Source organism: Chiloscyllium plagiosum, unplaced genomic scaffold (assembly GCF_037043375.1).
Source record: "Chiloscyllium plagiosum isolate Xiang-an unplaced genomic scaffold, Cpla_swu_hap1 HiC_scaffold_12, whole genome shotgun sequence".
In the NCBI taxonomy this organism is placed as follows: Eukaryota; Metazoa; Chordata; class Chondrichthyes; order Orectolobiformes; family Hemiscylliidae; genus Chiloscyllium; species Chiloscyllium plagiosum.
Genome location: NW_028270150.1, coordinates 43,566,849 through 43,589,042, shown reverse-complemented (window position 1 = coordinate 43,589,042; position 22,194 = coordinate 43,566,849). Strand labels below are relative to the sequence as shown.

The 22,194-nt window shown below is 41.4% G+C and overlaps 1 protein-coding gene and 1 long non-coding RNA gene across 2 annotated transcripts in view; one reads left to right on the top strand and one right to left on the bottom strand.

Moving 5' to 3' along the window:
* The window catches only part of fstl1b (follistatin-like 1b), a 113,387-nt gene that overhangs the window by 48,029 nt on the left and 43,164 nt on the right, over positions 1-22,194 (bottom strand). The gene's annotated exons all lie outside the window — the stretch shown is intronic.
* LOC148148528 (uncharacterized) overlaps positions 126-22,194 on the top strand; it is a 101,150-nt gene continuing 79,081 nt past the window's right edge. Inside the window, exon 1 of the long non-coding RNA XR_015758847.1 lies at positions 126-261. This is a non-coding gene — a long non-coding RNA (uncharacterized LOC148148528). The remainder of the gene's footprint in view (positions 262-22,194) is intronic.

Sequence of the window (22,194 nt, the reverse complement as noted above, 5' to 3'; positions counted from 1 at the left end):
AGTACGTCCCTGAGCAAACCTGGCAACTCATGTTTGCAAGGGTGGGTTTTGGGAATGGGGCACGCATGGATCCTGGAAGTAGCTGACCATTTAAATGACCAGCAGCTTCCAATGAAATAATTCTTGTGAAATCGCTGGATTTAAAGCCGGAAATGTGGAGACTAGACCATGTAACAGCAGGTGTGTTGTCAGTGCACCCTCCCGGATACCCAGAGATGTGATGTGCCTCTTTGCATCTGTCCCAGGACACCTTTGGGAAAGGTAAGAATTATTTGGGACTGTGAAAAATAGACTTGCGTTAAATAGAAGTGCATAGTCTTTTTAAGAAAATTGTTCATGGGTGTGGGAGTCACTGGCTAAGCCAGAATTTTTTTTTTAAGAATCCCTACAATGTGGAAACAGGCCGTTTGGCCCGACAAGTCCACACTGACCCTCAGAAGAGTATCCCACCCAGACCCATTCCGCTAAACCTATTACTCTATATTTCCCCTGACTAATGTACCTAACCTACACATCCCTGAACACTATGGATGATTTGGCATGGTCAATCCACCTAACCTGCACATCTTTAGACTGTAGGAGGAAGCCAGTGCAGACATGGGGAGAATGTGCAAACTCCACACAAACAGCCGCCAGAGGCTGGAATTAACCCGGGTCCCAGCGCTGTGAGGCAGCAGTGCTAACCACTGAGCCGCCGTGCCACCCACCTAACCGCAACTGCCTAACTATAATTACCCTGGAGAAAGTGCTGGCAAACTGCATTGATTTGTAGCAGCCAGGCCCTACAGTGTTGTTAGAGAGAAAGTTCCAGGATTTTGACCCAGAGATATTGAAGAAATTGTTTAAAGGGGATTTTGCAAGTGATGATGTTAACTTTCCCTCCAAGTGAAAGAGGTCATGCATTTGGAAGCTGTTGGGAGGAGCTAGATGAGTTATTGGGGTCTTGTAGATGGTATAAACTGCTGCTACTGTACATCAGTGAAGGGAGAAAATGCTGAAGATTGTGGATGTGGTGCCAATCAATACAGGCTTCTTTGTCCTAGATGGTGTCAAACTCTTGGAGGGTTGTTGAAGCTGTACCCATCAGGCAAACAGAATTTTATTCACCATGCTCCTTTCATGTGACTTGTTGATAGTGGAGGGTGTCAGAGTGTCAGAAGATGGCTACATCACGGCAGAATTCCTAGCTTCTGACCATCTTTTATAGACACAGTATTTATGTGGCTACTGCAATTCAGTTCCTGGTCAATGGTAAATGCCAGAATGTTTACAGTAGAGGATTGTGTGATGATAACACCATAGAATGTCAAGATAGTAAGATTTTCTCTTGATGGTCATTTGCCTTCTCTGTTACCTTTGTACTTGCTAGGTTTTTGTGATTCATGGACAAGGACTCACGAATCTCTCTGATCTGCATCTTTCAGCAGTCTTTCTCATAATATTTTTCTCCCGTTCTTTCTGTCAGAGTACATAATCTCACACTTCCCTACAGTATATTCCATCTGCCAATATTTTCCCCACTCATGTTACCTGTCCCTATGCCTCTGTCGACTCTGTTGTCTTCACCACTTATGCTCCCAGCTATTAATGTGCCATCCACAAATCTGGCTATAATACACTCACTTTCCTCATCCATGTCATTAATGCATATTGTAAATAATGTGGCCCCAGTTCTAATCCCCATGGCATTCCACGAGTTACAAGTTGTCATCCTGAAAATGCCCTCCTTACCCCAACACTTCACCTTTGATTAGTTACCCAATCCTCTAAATCTCTGCTAAAATACTACCTCCAACACCAAGAGCTCTTATCTTATTAAACAGCCTGTGGAGTACCTTTTCAAACACCTTCTAAAAATTCAAATATATTACATTCATCACTTCCCCTTTATGTATCCTGCTTGTTACTTCCTCAAAGAATTTTAATAAATTTGTCAAGAATGATTTCACCTTCATGAAGCCACACTGACTCTGATTGGTCATTTTATGTATTTCTAAATGCTTTGCTGGTACATCCTTTATAATAGATTCCAATATTTCCCCCAAAACAGATGTTAATGTAATGGGTTTATAGTTACCTACATTTTATTTTCCTCCCTTTGTGAATAAAGCCGATAACATTTAGTTTTTCATTCCTCTGGGACTTCTCCAGAATCTAAGGATTCCTGCAAGATCACGACAAGGGAATCCACTATCTCTGTTTCTACATCCTTTAATATCCAAGGATGCATCCCCGCGGGTCATGGTAACTTGTCAGTCTTTAGCCCCATTAGTTTCCCTCGCACTTTTCTCTCTAGTGATAATTATTGCATTTATTTCCTCTCTCCCTTTTGCCCCTTGAATATTTAGCAATGTTGGGTTGCTGTTAGTGTCCTCTACTGTGAAAACTGATGCAAAGTATTTATTGTTCTTTCTATCTTTTGACACTTCCTGGTTCCCCATTGTTATTTCCCCAGCCTGGATCTATGACCCTGCATTCACTTTGGCTTCTCTCTTCCTTTGTATATATATTTTAAAAAGCTCCTGACATTTCTTGCAAGTTTACAGTCAAAGTTACTTTCCTCCTTTCTGTTTGGTCTTCTGTTGTCGGTTTTTAAAATTTTTTCCCAATATCATGCTTTACCATTCATTTTTGCCACATTGTATATCTTTTTCTTTTAATTTCATGGGGCAGCCACTGGAAATTAGGTGGCATGGGTTGGAAAGGAGGGATTGGGGGAAATGAGCAGGCAAGAGCAGGAGAATACTACACATTTTACTCTTCACTTTTAAACTTGGCGCCCCGTCTGTCCAGCCTGCCCTGGGACACGGCAACCTTCTCTGCTCTTCAAAGGTCACCTGGCCCAACCCAACTCCCAAAGCAGCCCAGCCCCCACAACAAAAATATAAAATGGTGGCAGCCGTCTTTAAAGGTTGGCTTCATTGAGCCTGGAATTCTCTCAGCTTGGTGCACCTGAGCCAGAAGCAAAAACCGGAGCCTAAATATTTGATGGTGCATTAGTTCCCACATCAAAATGGTTACAGTAAATTTACAACCCCAATTCCGATCACTGAGAGTTTTGGTTTGGTCCTTATTTACCTCGGCATTTTGAAACGGAGGGTCAGGCCTGGTGGACAGAGAGGGTGATGGAGTGATGCTGTTATACCTCTGGTACACATAGGAGACTGTTGTCTGTTTAAAGTGACAGGAAGCTAGCAGAGCTGACTAGGTCTAATGAGTGATGCAGAGGTGATAAGGGAAGCATGACCATTCATTAGAACGAACAAACCTTTAATGTTAGCCATGAATCAATTGGACACTCAGCTCTTCATTTCATATTAGAAAGGTAGTTGTAAAAATTCATAACTGACTCAAAGAAGTTCCAGATATACTGTGGGCAGTAGTGTCAAAATGTATTTAGACACAAACTTCACAATATTCCCCAGAATCACTCAGAGGTGTACTTGTCCTTAAGTTGTCCAACACATTGCACCAGAAATCCACAGAGTAGTATGGAGTTGGGGAATGATAGTAAGGAAATTAAAGGCTAACCACGGGAACATTGAATAAATGCTCCATTCTGTGATGTGTCATGATCCTCTCCTCCATTTCCAGTTCGATCACCTGTCTTTATTGCATAAAATTCATTTGACCGAAAGAAACAATGATTCCAATTTAATCAGAGTACGTTGTGTTATCTTAAAATGCTGAAAGATTTAAAATAAAGAAATAAGAGCATGATAAATAGGATCTAGTTATGGCAATTATCTAAAAGCCCAGGAGAAATAACGCCTGACATTTTAAGAAATTGGTGTATAAACTCACAAACAATTTGGATAACTAATGAAGCTGGTGAATTATTTTCATTGCATACTGTCTGTAGGAAGTTGTTCTTTCAGAAGCTTTAGCTCTCAATCAGTTCATGTCTTGTGAGTTGGGTGGGCATTTGAAACAGCCTGCCGCTTCACACAGCAGACCCTGTGGTCTGTGAATGCATCCTTTCACCGTTGGCCGAGTCGCCTGCAGCCCACGTCTGCCTCCTGAACAATGTAAATCTCATCTTTATGGTTATTTTCTCCCAAGGCAGGCCGGCCGGCTAAGTCAGAAATACCTACCGGATATGAAAATCCAAGGGAGAGTGTATTGCCCACCAGTTACTTCTAGTAATTGGCATAAGCAAGGCATAGTAATCGAAGATCTTAGTCACAGTGACAAATTCAAAGCAGAAGTCAAAAGACTCCTGATTAGTCATCTAGCCCGCTGACGATGTAAATGATATTGTGATTGAGGGATGTATCTTGGGCCCTCCCAGGAGGAGATGGAAGGATGTTAAATGTACCAGCTGAATCGGAGTTTAAACCATTCCATTCTGTCAGACATTGCTGCACTAAATTTAAAGAATAATTCTCAACCTGTCAGAAAGGTGACACTCAGCACTATTACATCGAGATGAGAATAGTCCAGTTTCTCAGAGATGGCAATTGTTCGCCTTTTAATGTAGCAATGGAATGGAAGTCAAATGCTAACCTCACCAACAATGGCAGTCCCAGTTTGGAAAGTTAAAATCCCCTATCATAACCACCCTATTATTCTTACAGATAAAGGAGATCTCCTTTCTCACATGCACTTTAAAAAAAAACTTCCTCCCATCCAAACCCTTAACAGTATAACTGGCCTAATCTATGTTTGGAATGTTAAATTCTCCTACATTTACAACCCTATTGTTCTTAGGGATATGTGATCTCCCTATATATTTGCTCTTTAATTTGCTGTTAATTACTGGGGAGCTTGTAGTACAGTCCCATCAGTGATCACCATCTCCTTATTTCTCAGTTTCATCTACATAGCTTCACTGGGCAATCCTCCAGGAATATCCTCTAATTACTGCTGTGATGTTTTTCCTAATCATAAATGCCACTCACCTTCCCTTGCCTCCCGTTTTATCCTTCCTTTAGCATCTATGCACTGGGACATTGAGCTGCCAGCCCTGTCCCCCCTCAGCTCTGTTTCTGCAATAGCCATGTTCCTATCCATGCTCTGAGTTCATCTGCTTTACCTGTCAGGCCTCTTGCATTGAAATAAATGTAGTTTAGTTCATCAGACTTCCATTGTTCTAGGTTGTGCTCTTGTCGGTCTTATTTATTTAGCTTGTTCTCTAACTTCTGTACCAGCCTGTCTTTTGTCATGACACACTACAGCTTAGGGTCTTATCCTCCTGCCAGACCAGTTTAAAATGGGTGGCACGGTGGCTCAGTAGTTAGCAATGCTGCCTCACAACACCAGGGACCCAGGTTCAATTCCAGCCTTAGGTGACTGTCTGTGTGGAGTTTGCACATTCTCTCCGTGTCTGCGTGGGTTTCCTCCAGGTGCTCCAGTTTCCTCCCACAGTTCAAAGATGTGCAGGTCAGGTGAATTGGCCGTGCTAAATTGCCCGTAGTGTTAGATGCATTAGTCAAAGAGAAATGGGTCTGGGTGGGTTACTCTTTGGAGGGTTGGTGTGGATTTGTTGGGCTGAAGGACCTACTTCCACACTGTAGGGAATCTAATCTCCACTGTAACACATACCAAACGGTAATTGATCAGGCACAGTTAGAACCCCAAATATATTATCCAGCATGGAAATTAGTCATACAGGTCTGGACGGTCCTTGATTCCGTAGCCAAGCACAATGCGACACTGAGCAATCAGATGTGTGGACATCAGCTGAGAACAGAAAGAGACTACAATACCTTCCATGATTGAAAAGCCTCTGCCATTCATTGTCAAATCCAAGCACAAAGAAAGATTAACCAAATATGAATTAATGTCTTCAGTTAAGGAAACAAATTAAAAGTAAGTGAAGAGTTACTTCAGAGATCTCAGGCTTAAAATACAGATTTCCTCCTACTACTTGAATAGGTTGAATTTACAATCTTTTGATAGACTTGGACTATCCACTCATTTACAAGCCACACTTCAGTCTCCTGTACACATAATATTTTTTCCTCTTTATAAATTCCTACTCACTGAATTGTGCAGTACAGTACACAACGGAGGTCTTTTGACAGCTGATCACCAGGATTCCCTTGTCAAACTTGACAAATCTAAGCATACAAAAGGCCTATTTTCTATTGTAAATATAAAACAGAAAATCTTTGCAGATATTGGTGCAATCTCTCCATAGATCTTTTGAGGATTTCCACAATTCTTTAATTTTTACTTCAGGCTGTCAACATTTTGCATAGGCTTTCCTCATGACATTTAAAGGACATGATGGCATGTTTATCCAACTGTTCATCAACTCTGAGAATGCCCACTTTGTTGGAAATAATTCACCACTCATTGTTTAGCCACTTTAATAACAACAATTAAAGAAAACAACCAAAATAAAATAAAAACTGAAAAGGCTAAATATGAAGTGGCCAATAATTTTTCACGAAGTGCAATGGAAGAGTTAATTCTCCAACTTTAAAATGGAAAATGTCAGCTACTTTGGCGAATGTATTCATGTGTTGGAGAAATTGTGGAGAATTCCACCTCGTAACAGTGTAGCTGAGAAAACTCTCTTGGATAATAGTACATTGTGATCCTGCCATTCTTCTGCTACTCAACTTTGATAATAAGGAAAGGCATAACTGCATTTTAAAATGAAAAAATAAGTGAAGGCCTCAAAAGTCCTTCAAATACTTCTACAGTCTACAAATTAGTATCATTATAAAGCCCTTGAAACATTAGACACATTTTATCTTTGTGGTGCAGCAATGCACTATCTAAAATGGTATCAAAATCTTTTTTGTACCAGTTCTGCCTGCCAGACAATACTTGGTGTAACTGGTTTAAAGGACACACAGTCTGAAACATTGCCAATTATTTTAGCTATGGATAGAGAAGCATCAAAAATTATGTATGATTTCCTTCAAAATGGCATCATGGGTAAGTGATATGTGATGTATTCATTCCAATTTTCACCAACATTTTGGTAAGAGACCAAAGCAGGGCATGGAACACAGCTTTTAAATGACTATAATATCCTTTAAAGGCGATTATTATTAAAACAACATTAACTCCCCAAATATTTATTTATAATCCACCCTTACTAACATGGCTTTTAAGCATTTGCACACATTAATAGAATATGAAGTGTTTTGGAAAGCCACAGCTAACATTATTTTGTAAAATATCAGTCGAACTAATTACTCTTTTGGTTGGCAAAACAATATTGACACAAACAGTCAGGTAGCCTGAAGATTTGAAAAATAAATTTGTAAGATAATAATGTATACAGTAAATTCCAATTTTTCACTTCAAGATTCTGCATTGAAAATGCCTACTCTGATGTGGATTCAATCGTGCTCCAGCTAGCATGTTGGCGGAATACTGATAACATGATGAAAGCAGAAACAGTTCCTTTTACATGCTGGCTTCTTTCCTTTTGCTGCCTATCGCATCTGATCGACTGCCACCATTCAAGGTACTGAATCTCCTGTCAATCAGAATTAATCAGTGCACTTTTCAGCTCTCCTGTCAATCAAGATAACTAAGGGCACTTGTTCCCTACCAGGAACATCTGAAGATGTAACCAGCAGGGTCGTATCCAATTAACAAAATCATTTTCCATTCAACTGCACCGAGGAGATAAACAAAAAGCAAATGCAAATATAATAGAATGGTTCTTAGCCTAACAGTGCAAAACAATTCTTTTTCAGCTCAGTGGCTCATTTACTTTTTCTTGGTTTACTATTTCAGGAAAACCTGTTTCTGATTAACCATTTGATATTTGTTGCTTTCTGCTACGTGGACAACATAGGGCCACCCTTTTGTTGATACATTTATCCAAACCCAAAAATGGCCCTGACCCCTCATCCTGGAAAAACCTCTTGGTAAATGACGAAGGTTATCGGACACTGCTCCCATTTACCACGTTTTTAAATTTTACAAGCTCTGAAATGACTAAGAGATGGTGAGTGAAGGCAGGAGGATGACAGCCTGCCATCTTTCACCATAGCATCAGGAAATGTTGGGAGGGGGGTGTGAAACTTCTGTTGTATGGGGGAGGCTGCCTGGTGAACATTCCTGCTGGTTTCCGAAAGGTGGCCGCGTTAGTGAACCTTTTTCATTCAAGCCCTCGCCCACCACAGGTTCACCCCCTCATTAAGGCCTGTCCTGCTGACCCAAGCACCCTGCCACCCCTACACAGCCTGTTCTCAGTAGGCCTCATCCCAGCAGTGGCATCAATCTGATGGGTACTGGTGAGCTGCTTGCTCTTCAAATTGGAGGCCGAGCACCCATTCTATGTGGAGCTAGAGTCCTGACAGCTACGAATTATTTCTTGTATGGCTAAAAAATACAGCTGTGGATTCTATAAATAGCTGTGGTAGGGCTGTCAGCATCAGCCCCAGTCTTTCAGACCTGTTATTAGGGTCTTCATCATACTGCAAATTCTGATCATTTGTTTCTTGCTTTGCTACACACAGAGTCACATTTAAGTAAAGCATTTGACTCAAAGATCAGCCTAGTGTTAAACATTTTGGATTGGAGGAAAGAAAGGCTGAAGGAAACTGGGGCTTTTCATCTTGAAAGTGAAATATCAGACAAATGATCTGGTTGAGTTACAAGGCTTCAAATGACAGAGATAAATCCACAAAGTTTCCTTAAATTAAATGCTGAAAGCAGTACAAAGGTTTAAACTGGTAAAAGTCACATTTCAGGCTGGTATCAGGATGTTCCTCATCATAAAAAAAGGTGGATAATATGCAGATGGATTTCCAGATATAGTGGTGGGGTCAAACATTTTGGAATGACTGAAGATAAAACTGGATGCTGCAATAGGCATAATTCAGAATCATTTCCACAGAGAATAAAGTGGGCCAAATGGCCTTCTCCATCTGTATTCTTTTAAATATGTTCAGCATATAGTAAAGCCGAGGAGCATACATCGTTTGGAAAGAGAAAAAGTCCTCAAGAAATTGCAGGGGGATGCAAGGAAAGTGGGTGTGAGTAAAACCACACAATGCAATGTTAACTAATAGAAAGGAAACATGGGGGAAATAAAAGTAAATGACCAGATCAGGAAAGGCACAGCAAGAAGAACTGGCAGCAACTGGAGTTCAAGGTGCACAGCAGGCCAGTCTCAAAGCAGAGGCTGGTCACTCTAATTGTTAAAGGAAGAATTCCATTTCGTCAATGCCCAGGGAACAGCTCAGTGACCTGGATTTTACTGGCATGATGGCAGTCCTATCCAAGACAAAGTGAGATTCCTGTACACATACAGATGAAAGATGGGACCACAGAGAGGATTCGTTCATGGGTGGTGGGTGTTGCTGGATGGCCAGCATTTTATTGACCATCCCTAGTTGTCCTTGAGAAAGTAACAGTGAGCTGCCTTGGTGTACGGCTGCAGTCCTAGTACTGTAGGTTGACCCACAATGCTGTTAGGGAGGGAGTTTCCGGATTTTGACCCAATGAAGTGAAGGAACAGTGACATATTTCCAAGTCAGGACGGTGAGTGACTTGTTGAGGATCTTGCAGATGGTGGTGTTCCCACGTATTTGATGCCTTTGTCCTTCTAGATGGAACTGAGTGTGGGTTTGGAAGGTGCTGTCTCAGCATCTTTCCTGAATCTCTGCAGTGCATCTTGCAGATAATACACAGTGCTGCTAATGAGCATTGGTGGTGGACGGAGTGGATGCTTGTGGATGTGGAGTCATTCAAGCGGGATGCTTTGTTCTGAATGGTGTCAAGCTTCTTCAGTGCTGTTGGAGCTGCATCCATCCAGACCAGTGGGGAGTATTCTATCACAGCCCTGACTCGTGTCTTGTAGATGGTGGTCTTCATGTTTTAGGGAGATAAGTGAGTTACCCGCACAGTATTGAGAGCTAAGAGCAGCAAGGAGGGGACATGAAAGGTCCTTAGTCGGTAGGATTAAGGAAAACCCTAAGGCTTTCTATAGGTATGTTAGGAATAAAAGAATGACTAGGGTAGGAATAGGTCCAGTCAAAGATAGTAGTGGGAAGTTGCGTGTGGAGGCGGAAGAGATTGGGGAGACACTGAATGAATACTTTTCTTCAGTATTTACTCAGGAACAGGGCATTGTCGTCAATGCGAATACTGAGTCACAAATAAGTAGAATGGATGGCTTTGAGGTATGTAGAGAAGAGGTGTTGGAAATCCTGGAAAAGGTGAAAATAGATAAGTCCCCTGGGCCTGATGGCATTTATCCTAGGATTCTCTGGGAAGCAAGGGAGGAGATTGCAGAGCCATTGGCCTTGATTTTTATGTCCTCTTTGTCTACAGGAGTAGTGCCAGAAGACTGGAGGATAGCAAATGTGGTTCCCTTGTTCAAAAAGGGGAGTAGGGATAACCCTAGTAACTATAGGCCGGTGAGTCTCACTTCTGTTGTGGGCAAAGTCTTAGAGAGAATTGTAAGGGATAGGATTTATGCACATCTGGATAGGAATAATGTGATCAAGGATAGTCAGCATGGTTTTGTGAAGGGCAGGTCGTGCCTCACAAACCTTATTGAATTCTTTGAAAAGGTGACGAAGGAGGTTGATGAGGGGAAAGCGGTAGATGTGGTATATATGGATTTTAGTAAGGCGTTTGATAAGGTTCCCCATGGTAGGCTACTGCAGAAAATACGGAGATATGGCATTGAGGGTGAGTTGGAGGTTTGGATTAGGAATTGGCTGGATGGAAGAAGACAGAGGGTAGTAGTTGATGGCAAAGTTTCTTCATGGAGTGCCGTCACTAGCGGTGTTCCGCAAGGATCTGTTTTGGGACCATTGCTGTTTGTCATTTTTATAAATGACCTGGAAGAGGGGTTAGAAGGTTGGGTGAGCAAGTTTGCGGATGATACGAAAGTCGGAGGAGTTGTTGACAGTGAGGAAGGATGTGGCAGGTTACAGCAGGATATCAAGAAGCTGCAGAGCTGGGCAGAAAGGTGGCAAATGGAATTCAATGTAGCTAAGTGTGAGGTGATTCACTTTGGGAAGAACAACAAAAAGATGGGGTACTGGGCTAATGGTCGGATACTTGGTAGTGTGGATGAGCAGAGGGATCTTGGTGTCCATGTACACAGATCTCTGAAAGTTGCCACCCAGGTAAATAGTGCGGTGAGGAAGGCATATGGCGTACTGGCTTTTATTGGTAGAGGAATTGAGTTCCGGAGTCCTGAGGTCATGATGCAGTTGTATAAGACTCTGGTGCGGCCGCATCTGGAATATTGTGTGCAGTTTTGGTCGCCATACTATAGGAAGGACGTGGAGGCACTGGAACGGGTGCAGAGGAGGTTTACCAGGATGTTGCCTGGTATGGAAGGAAGATCGTATGAGGAAAGACTGAGACACTTGGGGCTGTTTTCATTAGAGAAAAGACGGTTTAGGGGTGACTTGATTGAGGTGTACAAGATGATTAGGGGGTTAGATAGGGTTGACAGTGTGAACCTTTTCCCGCGTATGGAGTCGGGTATTACAAGAGGGCATAGCTTTAAATTAAGGGGGGGTAGATATAGGACTGAAGTTAGGGGTAGGTTCTTCACTCAGCGAGTCGTAAGTTCATGGAATGCCCTGCCAGTAGCAGTGGTGGACTCTCCCTCTTTATGGGCATTTAAGCGGGCATTGGATAGGTATATGGAGGATAGTGGGTTAGTATAGGTTAGGTGGGCTTGGATCGGCGCAACATCGAGGGCCAAAGGGCCTGTACTGCGCTGTATTCTTCTATGTTCTATGTTCTATTCTTCACCTCTGACCTGCTTTTGTAGGCACTGTATTTATACAGTGAGTCCAGTTGAGATTCTAGTCAATGGTAAGCCCCCAGGATGTTGATAGTGGGGAAATTTAGTGGTAGTAACACCACTGAATGTCAAGGGCAGTGGTTAAACTGTCTCTTATTGGAGATGGTCATTGCGTGTCATTTATATAGCACAAATATTACTTACCACTTGTCAGCTCAACCTTGAATACTAACCAGATCTTGCTGTATTTGAACAGGGAATGCGTGTCCTTATTTACCTTGGGGTGTTCTCTCAGTAGGGCATAGGGAAGGCAAAAGAATGTCCGTATCCACCTCATTACAGGAAGCAACTGAGGCATTCTCCAGACATCCAGAGCACTGTTCAGGTACCAGCAAAATACCAACATGTTCAGAATAGACCGGTTAATTACTTTAATCTGCTGCCATCCCTGAAATTTGCAATACCGTAGAAATACCATAGTACAGCAGAAATGGTTGGCTTTCCTCCATTTGCTGAGTGCTGCCATTGTACCAGCCTTCCTGAATCTCAACCTCTGTTTAACCAAGTATTCCATTCCTCATAGCCTTGTGCTTCACTCAAAGACTGACATGCACTCCAACTGAGATAGTGCATTTATCTGTCATCTCATCTGATGTTGACTATTTACGGACACCTTAGATCCAAAAGTCCATTTCTGCAACCTTTGACAACCCATAGTTACCAAGTTAAGACAGAGATAAGGAGAATGCTTTGTAAGTCTTTGGAACTCTCTTTCTGAAAAAAAGATGGCGGAAGCAAAGTCTTTGACTATTTGTAAGGCAAACATAGATCGGTCTTGATAAACAAGGAATTAAACATCGATTGGAAGTAGATAGGAATTTGAGGTAATCAGAACAGTCATAATCTTATTCAGGCTGGAGCAGGCTTGAGGGGCAGTGAGTGGGTTACTTTTATTTTAATTCTTTTAAGTATATAAACCTCCAAGGTATGTGCACCCTCTAATCCTGACCTCTTATGTTCTTCTAACTGCACCTGCCGTATCGGTGGTTGTACTTAGAGTTGCCCATGCCCTATGTTCTGTGATACCCTTTTGTCACTTGATGTAACTTTTCCTGGCTTGGTGACATATCTTTTTGCATATTTCTGCTAAGCGTTGGGTGATTTCACCACATTTAAAACAGGTGCTATGTAAATAGTAAGTAAGTTGCTGTTGTTGGGTTCAGTCACAGACCTCAGTTATCAATTGCCATGAAAAATGTTGACAAGAAGCTGTAATTGACTCAATTTGAAGTGCATCAGATATCTTTAAAATGCACTGGTTTTTCTGAGCATGGTTTTCTGAGCAGCAGGCTGTGTTAGCATAAAAATGATGGATATATATTCTCCCAATTCAATTTTTCAAATCACAATGGAGTGGATTCTTGAATTTCTTTTTGGCGTTTTGGACCGCCAGTTATGCATTTGAAATAGATCCAGTTTATTTATTCTTAATCATTATTCCACATCCAGACTTTAAGGAGACAGTTGCTTCTAAGCTTGAAGTTATTTGAGAAAGTACAGCTTCCAAGAGTTACTCAGTTGTTTGTAATTTACTTCAGGCTTCATTCCAAAAGTCTCTCACTGAGATTCCCAGACCCACTGCAGTGATACAACCATTATGTCTTTACATAAAAGGATCTGAGGCTTGTAAATTAATAATTCTGGAATTTCCCTCAAGTTAGAGATTCTTAATTTGCGATTTAAAATGAATGCCCATGATCATGACATCAATAATAAAAAGCATGTTTACAAAACATCAACTGGATAAACTCATGAATTCTGATGGTTGCTGTGTGTCAAAACATGATTCTCTACAGCTTGGCTCACTTCAAATCCCTTGAAATAAGTTCATACTTTTAGTTCCAGCTATCCTAGGCATCCTCAATTATCAGTACTTTAAATAGTGGAAATTATTCCTAGCCTGGAGCGTGGGATGGAATGATTGTGTTTCTCAGTACACCCAGGTGATTACAAACATTCCAGATTGAAGATTTTGCATTGTCAGTGTTTCAATTCACCAGTTTTATCCTGTCCTCGGGTCTTTTCCCAGAGGCAGGATGAGGGTCAGCTTGGTCACCTGTCCCCAAGTGACATATTGCCAATTATGGGGAATTAAAGATTTCTTAAACCCTACTTGGTCGAGACTCATTGGAGTTTTCCAGTTGGCTTGCAGTCCCCTGGAGCTAGATCAGCTGACTGGAGGTGCCCAACAGCAGCAGGGCAGAGGCCAGAACTCAAGACAGGCTTTGAGGCCTTCTTCATCTGCCTAGTTTCAGCTGTGTTCACAGGCTGCTTTGTAGGCACTTCCTAATGGTTCATTTTTTTTAAAACTTAAAAATATAAAGAGTTGGAGAAAGGTTACCTCAAATAGAGGTTGCCCCATTTCTTTCTTACCTAAACAGGCAGCCAAGTCACTATCTTAATCTGCCTGCCCAGTGTCTTTAAGTATTATTAATTACTATATTCATGGATGGGTAATTGTTTCTCCACACAGTGTGAGATTATGACTTCATTTGCCTCTGATTAAAACCCTGCCCCAGCTTAAGAAATTGAACACTATAAAGCACCCTATTCCATGGCATAGTCAGTCCAAATAGCATTCCTACAGTTTACAAGCATGGGAATAAATGCTGTCTATTCAAAGTGAAGATTTTATCTGCTAAAAGTCATATGCAAAGTGAATTTTGTCTGCCAAACACATCCCAGTGGAGAAGATAAAACATATATTCATAGATTCAGCTCTATTGATACTATTTTGCTGAACAAGACCCAAAAGGTTACTAAGGATACAAACTACATAAAGCACATTTATTACAACATTACTATTCCACAGCCATGTTAAATTACTGCACAGTCTAATGGAAATAAAGAGTTTAAGAGAATAAAAGGTTCATTTATACAGCATTGGCTGTTCTGGGTTAGGGAAATTAAAGTACTTCTGAAGTGTAATTTCTGTTTTAATGGAGGAAATGTGGCAGGAAAACATGTAACTTCAGTGACGTTTATGACACTGTAGGGCAGAATGGGTCTTTTGGATTGAGTGCCTGATTTTGAAGTCAACTGTGGGTCACATTTAGCACTATGCAAAGACCCTCATCCGCAGTTATATTCCCAAATTAGCCAATGAATGACAAGATGGTGGGCTCACTGGCTATTTAATGGAGAGGGGACTGGGTGAGCAGGCTCTCTAAACGGGGAGACCAATTGGATGCCCTCCATCTTGAAAGGAGAGGAAATCTGCAATCAATGATGATCTGATTAAGAGACAAGAGTGCGAGCAGGCTAGGTTTTCTCACAGTCACAGCCCTTTATCTGGCACATTTAATTCTTGTTGCCATGACAAAGGGACAGGGCAGAGCTCACACACGGGCACAACGTATACTCAGCTTGGCCATTTGAACTTAATGTCAAGCACTCCATCGAGCCTCTTCTTTAGGCTTTAACTAACCTTAATTACAATCACAAATTCCCATCGTAAAATCAATGCAAACACTCACAGGCTGGATAAGGTCTGCTTTAAGTGTTTTAAATTCTCCACTCTTAAGTTGCTAATGAGAGTTTAAAACAAGCTCTGTTGACCTGCTTCCTCATCCCCAGAACAACATTCCCTCAAAGTTGCATGCTGTGTGCAGCCACTCGGACAGTCTGTGCTTGGCAATCAATGTGCTGATTCAGTTCACAGCATTGACATTCCAAATCCAGTACAGGTATTGAACCCACACCGTGGGCATCATAAACCAGCCCTCTAGCCAACTGAGCTAACTGACCCTGGTCTTTTGGCGGGTCGGTTTGCAATGCAGAGTCATACCAACAAATGGGTTCAATTCCCACACCAGCTAAGGTTATTATGTAGGTTCCTCCTTCTCAACCCTTGACTGTGGTGACCCTTAGGTTAAACCACTATCAGTCTTCTCTCTCAAGACAGAGCAGCCCTATACACAGTAAGATTATGGTGACTTTACTGTTAAAACTCTCTGTTAAGATTCAGTAGACAACTTTCAAGAAATTACACCAGAAGAATGTCACTGTTGAGGACTTAAATCCTTTGACATTTCAACAAAGGCTCTTTGAAATTTCAATGTTGTTGAAGTACTGGTAGGGAAGTGTAACCAAACTCTTACTATCAATTACTGTTCCTCTGATCTGCAACCTGTTTTTAGTCACTAGGAGACAGTCTAAGGTGACCTCAGGATGGTGTATTAATGGTCTCTGCTGAAAGGGATAGGATACAAATTCATGCCTGCTGTTTAAATGTCACATCGCTGATCTCATGGAGATGAGTAACTTCTCTGCAGGCAAGAAAAATTCAATCAAAAGGCAGTCAAAGTATGTTCCTGATTTCACAGCACAGTTACAGATGTCTGAGAACAGCTCATCTGTTCTGTTTCCGTGAGACATATTCCTGATGATGAAATGGAAAGAAATTAGAGGACTTTTATTTACATGTGAAAATTGATTCTCAAATCCCAATTCTCAGTTTGCACTCCTCAGTATTGAATTCAAATGATTATATTCAAACAATGTTTTTTTTCTAAGCATTAATCTTCCTTCACAAATGCCACCAGATCCATTCATACACTTTGTTGACTCATCATCCTTAATTAATCAGATTGTGCACGCAGAAAGTCAGTCACATGGATTGCTGTGGTTCAAGAAACCAGCAGCTCACCTTCAAGGGCAGCTAGGGATGGTCGTTAAATGCTGGCCCAGCCAGCAATGCCCATGTCCCATGACTTAATAAAAGAAAAGCCCAAGACCAGTCTAAAAATGGCCTTGACTATGTCACAGATCACACTGATTATAGAGTTAGTAGACCATCACAGTGGGATGATACAGGTGATCCCAACACTGAGAAGACAGCAACAGGTATTGGGGAACCCAGTCAGCATCAGGATACATCAGCTGGTAGGAAATAGACATAATGGCTGCTCCTTTTGTGTAGGTGGATGCCCTGACCACCCGTACATATGTACACTTACTGTGATGACAAACTGACCATTTCACACAATGTACACTTGATATTGATGTCCAGGTGGGGATATACCCAGTGTAGCCTTAGCAACATTCCATGGCCCTATAGAGGTAGAGAATTCCAAGGAATCACTACCCTCTAGATATAAAAAAAATCTCATTTTGTCATAAATACTTTGCAACAAACGCTAACACTCCATTATCCTGTTCCTGGGTAGGTTCTGCAATGAGTATCTATTAAAAAAAACACAATACACTGTACAAATTCCACGGTGCCCTTGCTGAATTGATTTATCCATTCAATATGCAGATTAAAATAACCCATGTCAACTGTAGAGCCTTTTTAAGCATCTCCATTAGCTCCTGATTTATATTTTGTCCTTCAGTGAGGCAATTCCCCCAAGGTCTATAGATGATTTTCATTCGTGATTTTTTTCTCCTGCTTATTCCTTACTTCCATCAAATTCATTCCATCTCATGACTTACTGTACCTATATCACTACTCCCCATGCACTGATACCACTCATTATTAACAACTTCCTTTTCCCCTTTTTTCTGGAACATCGACTACTTTTGAATATTGAGTCCTGATCACCCTGCAAACCAAGTCTCTGTAATAGCCATCAAATCAAATTAATTTATTTCTATTTGTACTGTCAAATCATCAACTATCTAGTTACAAATCCTATACGCATTCAGTTACACAACCTTAAGCGTTGACGTTTTATTAAACATTCTGGTTCTAATTTCTGCTGCACTCTTCTGCATCTATTTTCTACCACTTCTGGACATACTGATTCTCATCTGCCTCTTCATTACCTTGCAGATCTGCTCCATGAATTTTCTTTCTTTTTTTTAAACTTCAATTAAATCTCCCAGCCGCTAATTAGTTTAAAGCTTCATCTGTAACCCTAATTAAATGACTCACCGGGACACTGCTTCCAGCATGGTTCAAATGAAACCTATCCTAATTGCATAGCTCCCTTTCCCCAGTTACTACTGCCAGTGCCTTATGAATCAGAACCCATTTCTCCCACAGCCATCTTTCAGCCAGGCATTCAACTCTCTTTCACTGCAGTCTGTACAGTCATCCATACTGGGATCAAGAACCTCATACCTACTGGACAAGAGCACTAGCCTCCAAAGCTAAATTCTGGTCCCCAGTATCTGCCTCAATTGTAGTCACACCCTATCGTTCCCCACCACTGGCCAAATTTGATGTAATTAATCTAAGGGGTGTAACTGTCTCTTGAACCATACCCTCCAAGTTACTCTACCCCTCCGTAGTGTATCGCTATATCTACTGCCTGGATTCCAGCACAGCAAATCTGCAAAGTTCCTCAAGCAGCCAATACTTGCTTCAGATGTGGTCGCTTTGGATCTCAACAGCCACTAGCAGCTCCTAGATACTGCAATTGCAACACATCACCAACCAAGTCTTCTTCAATTTAATTAATTTAGATGTTAAATATTTTAGAAGTGAATTTCCTAACTGTACTGTTTCACTATAGTAATATCTCCCACGTTAAACTACTTGGCAGATCACGAGAGACAGGGAATGAATGCTTATCAACCCCCTACCCAGTTTCCTGGGATGTCAGATTGTGGATCTGTCAAATTGAAACGTTTTTTTTGTGGGGGGAGGGGTGGGAGGAGTTGAAACTAGCTCTGCAGCCAGTTTTTAATCTCTGGCTGCTGCTGCCCTTCTCAACCAGGTCTGCTGTCTCACCCTGGTTCACAAGTAATGCTGATCTGCTGCCCACTCCACACTGATTGGGTTTGTCAGTCAGTCATTTAAACACAGCGGCTTTGGTTGGATGCATTTAAAAGGGAGCTGCTTTTTTGTGAAAGAAGTGATGAACAAACACTTAGGGGAGAAATGGAGAAAAACCATCCAAGTGACAACAATAGCATTTTAACCCTATTTGAATTATAATAAATTCTGTCATCCCATAATCATGTCTAACTTTGTGAACAATACCTTTTTTTAACCACACCATTTTTACAAAGACAATGGTGCATATTTGTTCATGTTATCCAAGTGATTGCCTTGTCATAAAAAAATTGAAAACATGCCTGCAAATAACATGAATGACGATTCTTTAATAAATACTGACTTCTATGAAAATCTTGCGCAGAACTGCTGCAACAGTTAGAAACTATTCAAAATTTACCGAGGTGCCTGTCAGATTCCTGATGCCTGAAACGTCCATTCTCCTGCTCCTCAGATGCTGCCTGACCTGCTGTGCTTTTCCAACACCACACTCTCGTGCCTGCATGACGTCTCTTTAACTGTTCATACATGTGCTCTCTCCATGTGGCCTCAGCGACTTGAAGCTTGAAACTCCTATCCCACCCCCCCCCAAACTCTCTCAGAAGTAAATATAAATAATAGACCATGGAAAATTTAACTTGATGGCAAAGTTTATATAGATAGAACATGTCTGTCTAGGTGGCGGTTAGAAAAACATTGCTTGCAATCAAGGCAGCTTTTGAGTTGTAAATTCCCCTGTACGTTCTAACCCATTGACATGGAGAGGCCCTAATCATTACATGTGTAATTCATTTCAAGTTCTATTACAGCCAGCCAGTTGCTATAACAACTAAAAGAAAAGAAACCCACAATATTTCTAGGAAATGCGAGGGATTGGTTATGAAGGACGGATTCTTTGAGCTTGGGCTTAGACTTCTGAGACCACTTCAATCAATCACAAGCTAACTGCCCCTCTGTGGTACCTCTTCGACTGCCTGTTGGTTGCCATGACAATCAAGGTGCCCTTCACATAATGAGGCACAGTCACACATCTACATTGCCTATAGCTACGGCATTCTTTTCGTTTAAAAGAAAAATGCTATGTGAATCTGCAACCATTTGTTCGCTGGGATGATTCAAAACTGGTTAACCCTCTCCTGCTGAGAACAGCTGAAAACAGCCATCACAAATTCAAAACTAAATGCACTTTAAGACAGATCAGGATCAACCTAAACCAGGTGAGTGGGTAGTTAAAAATCCCCAAAGTTACTCAATGGACCCCACCGATCAAACCACTGGGAACATTTGATGTCATCTTCTGAGCATTTGACAAAGATGTCCACCTAAAGATGACTTTGTCTGAGCACCCTTTTTATTCAGCTGTCTGGTCAGAATGGAGCTATGGGTTTCCCATCAACTCAACAGCAATGAGTTCGGAGCCAATACAGGCACAAAATTGGAAACTTAAAAGTTGTTTTTGATCCTCCCACCCCCCCCATGTGGGCCAGGAGCACTGGTGTTCCTCCAGTCGTCACAGGAAATTGTAGGCCTCCCTGCCGTGAAATAGTCCTCCATACTGATCTTCCAATAAATGGGTATCTGGGCAGCTGATTCCATTACTCACTTGTTTTTGCTGGGGAAACCTGTGGGCTACGTACTTTTTAAAAATTATTTCATCCCCAGCAAGTCTCAAGTTGCTACAAGGAGGAAGTTAAGCCAACAGCTCAGTTTCCCATCTCTTGGTAACTGAAATCTCCCCCCACCCATTCGAAATTCTATGGTCCAACTTCAGTCTATTGATCGTACAACCTGTTTTGCTTATCAAAATGCAACATTTTGTGAAATGTTGCACACACTTCAAGGAGAAAGTGAGGACTGCAGATGCTGGAGATCAGAGCTGAAAATGCTGCCTGACCTGCTGCGCTTTTCCAGCAACACATTTTCAGCAGCTGCACACACTTCAAGCCAACATTATTGAATATACAGAACTGATTACATTCTAGAAGTGAGGACAGCCAAAACTGGAAGGTCATTGGATAAAATCAGCCCAGGAGGACCATCTCTACTTATCGCTTTTAATTTTTAGCTAGTTTAAAATTTAGATTCAACTAATCTGTCACTTATATATAACAGTTTATTTGGGGTGATAAAAATTGTTCACAAGAAAGGATAGAGATGCAATGAACCAACATATTCTGTTTGTAAAGTACAGGGTCCTGTTATTAATAGGGGCAGCTTCCTGTACACACAAGTGCAACAGACATTACACACTTAACTGATAACCCTCAATTGGTTGTTTGTGTGAATAATTACACTAGCAAATGTTGTCCCTTGTAGAATCACTTCTCTTGATGTCCTGGTTGAGAAATAAACCCGGGCATTCTCCGTCACTATCCACTGTAAACCTACCATCACTGGTCAGTGTACACATTGGGGTTCTACAGTTGCGCGTGCTAGAAGATAGACCTCAGTGGTAGCAATAGGACCCAAGCTATTTGCTCACCTTACATACTTGATGCTGAACTTGGGGCATATCGAAGCCAGAATATAAGGCTTCCCTATTCACAGTTTCTTGATGTACATCATGCATTCAAGAAAGACCCAAAGCCAATCTCATTCCTGAAATGTGCCCAGTCAGCCCAGCTTACTCTTCCGGGGCAGTTTCTCTCACAACTTTGAACAACAGGTGAAAATAGATGCTTCACACTGCTACAATGCAGTAGCAACAAGAGTGGTGTTTGATGTTAACATGATGCTACTCTCAAGCCAAAGAGATGTACTGCCTGACACGCAAATGGATAGTGGGTATGTGAATTGCAGAGTGGGTGTGATGCCCAGTGTATAGGCTCTATGTCCTGGTAGTTCATATCAAACAGCATGTCCCTTTGGAAATCCACAACGAACAACATACTGACCCTACCCAAACAGCCCATTCTGCAAGTTTCATAAAACCTGTCCGAAATTCAATGTGATTCAACAATTGGACGTTTCTTGGAAATTCCCGAATAAGCAAGGAATCACCCTAATAACAATTTAGGATTGTCAGATCGGCTTAGCGTGGTGTATTTGTGTGCAGTAGATGTACACATGTATTAATACACAAAGCCCTGTTCCTTGCAGAAGGAAAGAATATGTTCACACACTGTGCCTGTTTCAACTCAACAAAATAGATAACAACCATTCACTGATTCATTTCTCGGGGTAATGCTCTGATGAATCAGAGGCAATCTGCCTGGTTAAACTTTAACCAAAATCTTGGCAGTTAACTGTCGATTATTAACTAGTAGATTCTGCAATAGCAATGCCCCTATCAGATTTCACTTGCTAACCAATCAGCACTCTCTTTTCATGCAGCACAAATGTTGGTTTTCCCCTTGAATTGGTATTCTTGTGAAATGTCCTGAGTGCAAGGTTAAGTGCTTCAACAAAATGCTTCTTTTCTCAACAATGCTTGTTTAAAATTGCAGGTCATTCTGCTATAACACACATTTCATCACCACTAATTGGCTACATTGCAATTGAAAAATTGTGGGTATTGCTTGGATAACCCAAACTTTCTACTGAACGGGTACAGCAATTTTCTATTAGCGATCTTCTACAGCGTGATTTTCTATCTTGGTTTTCTACAGTGAGTTTTCTATAGCACGAGGTTGCAGAGAAACACAACTGACATATTATAGCAGAAGAAGCTGTAGTTGGCAACTCAAATAGTTACAAATTTTGTCATCTGATGGTTGTCCAT